General features: G+C 44.6%; 1 long non-coding RNA gene across 1 annotated transcript; it reads left to right on the forward strand.

Moving 5' to 3' along the window:
* The first annotated feature begins 366 nt into the window (after positions 1 to 366).
* On the forward strand, positions 367 to 1,284 carry LOC132390151 (uncharacterized). Its single transcript, XR_009510805.1, has 3 exons — positions 367 to 407; positions 804 to 868; positions 1,268 to 1,284. It is a non-coding gene; the product is annotated as an uncharacterized LOC132390151 (long non-coding RNA).
* Positions 1,285 to 1,700: the final 416 nt, after the last annotated feature.

The raw sequence follows: 1,700 nt of genomic DNA on the forward strand, positions 1-1,700 counted from the left end.
ATCTTACAAGGTGTAGTTAGCGCACACGGTGAGTGAATGTGTCTCTCATTCGTTCATGTAAACCCGATGATCAAAGATTCAAACCGTTTCCTTCTTACGCTTTCCTCACGCCCTACCTTCAATCCTCCTTCTAAGTGGCCTACCAGAATAAAAGAGTAATTGATTTAAATTGATTCAATATCGAGACCAGCGACCAGAAGTTTCCAGAGCGTGGATCAATTATCATTTCTTAAATAAAGATGAGTTTTCGCCATGTAAAATATATGCTTGTTTTCTGTGTCATCACCAAAAACAGATGAAAATTGTACCTTCCGGGCTGGCGCGATCGTGGGCATTATACTTGGTTTACTTATCATGGGCCTGGTTGGAGGATTCAGTGGATGGCTGTTCGCAAGAAAAGCTGGCGGGTAATTGCATTTCTCTACGAATTTCGTTCCTACCTTTAATAATTGAATGTGAATTTCGGCAGAATCGACTTCAGCTGGGATCAGGGCCCATCTGTGGACAGAATCAGCATTCCGCCTTCACGGCGAAGTTGTCTGTCCGAAATTTGTCTGAAAGAGGTTTGCGTTCAGCAATATGTGTGTGAACAGCCTTATCTGTCAAAAAGGCCAAAGCAGTTTTGTCTACTTAACCCATCTGTCGATGCTATCGAGCTCGACTGGTACAGGGCATCCGATAAACAAAACGTTATTAAGGGATATCTGGAGAGAATCGAATGGAATTATAGAGGCCATTCTCATTCGGTGCATCAGCGCAGGAAATTAAGTTCCAGACGAATTATTTTCTTGTCTTTGTTTCAGTTTATTCAGCAACATATATCCACCGAAATCTAAAAATGGCACGGGCAGAAATTCCGGATGGAAAAGTGAGTGAACACCGTTTCAACTGTCCTAATACTGAGTCCAGGGGAATCTCAGCATTTGATTTTAATCTGGGAGCTCCTAGTCCACTGAAGCTGGAGCTGGTCATCCGAGCGAATGGTCACGGATGATGCGACTTTTACCGTTGGGTTTTCCAGTTATTTTAACTGAAAGCTTCTGCTGAAGATTACAATATCAGCGAAGTAATGGGATGGTAGTTCATGCAACTTAATTTCTCTCCATATTGATCAATATCGGCCCTCAATTCCTGGTTCCGGCGATTGGTGGGAAGGGAGCTCCTGCTCTCAATGGCTTTTTCTATTGGGCCGGTTTGACGTCTGCTGTGTTCAACAAAGCCCCCTGACGGTCGGCACCCTTGTGCCATATCTGTTTTGTTTCCTCAGGCGCCTTCGACACAAAGACCGTCAACTCATCAGAATATTATGAAAATGTCCAAATGGATGAACAGGTTGGATGTTTGCATTATGTCCGTGATCTCACTCATTTCTTTTCAAAGAGGGGAAAAGGAACATAAGTAATGTGATGGGTCGCGTCCATCGGGCCCTTCGGCACGGATGGGGCATTTAACAAGATCCTGGATGATCGATCCCGGATCTTATTTTCCGTTAATGGAGAAACAACACATTATATTCCGCAAAGTAGACCCAAACCTGATGGCATGAACATCGACCTTATCCCACCAGTATTTCTGTTCACTTCTCTCTTCTTCTATTTTCCACTCCGGCCTCTTACATCTTCTCCTCACCTGCCCATCAACTCCCTCCAGTGACCCTCCCTCTTCCCCTTCCCCTATGGCACACTCGCCTCTGCAATCGG

This window comes from Hypanus sabinus, unplaced genomic scaffold, assembly GCF_030144855.1.
Source record: "Hypanus sabinus isolate sHypSab1 unplaced genomic scaffold, sHypSab1.hap1 scaffold_790, whole genome shotgun sequence".
Lineage (NCBI taxonomy): Eukaryota > Metazoa > Chordata > Chondrichthyes > Myliobatiformes > Dasyatidae > Hypanus > Hypanus sabinus.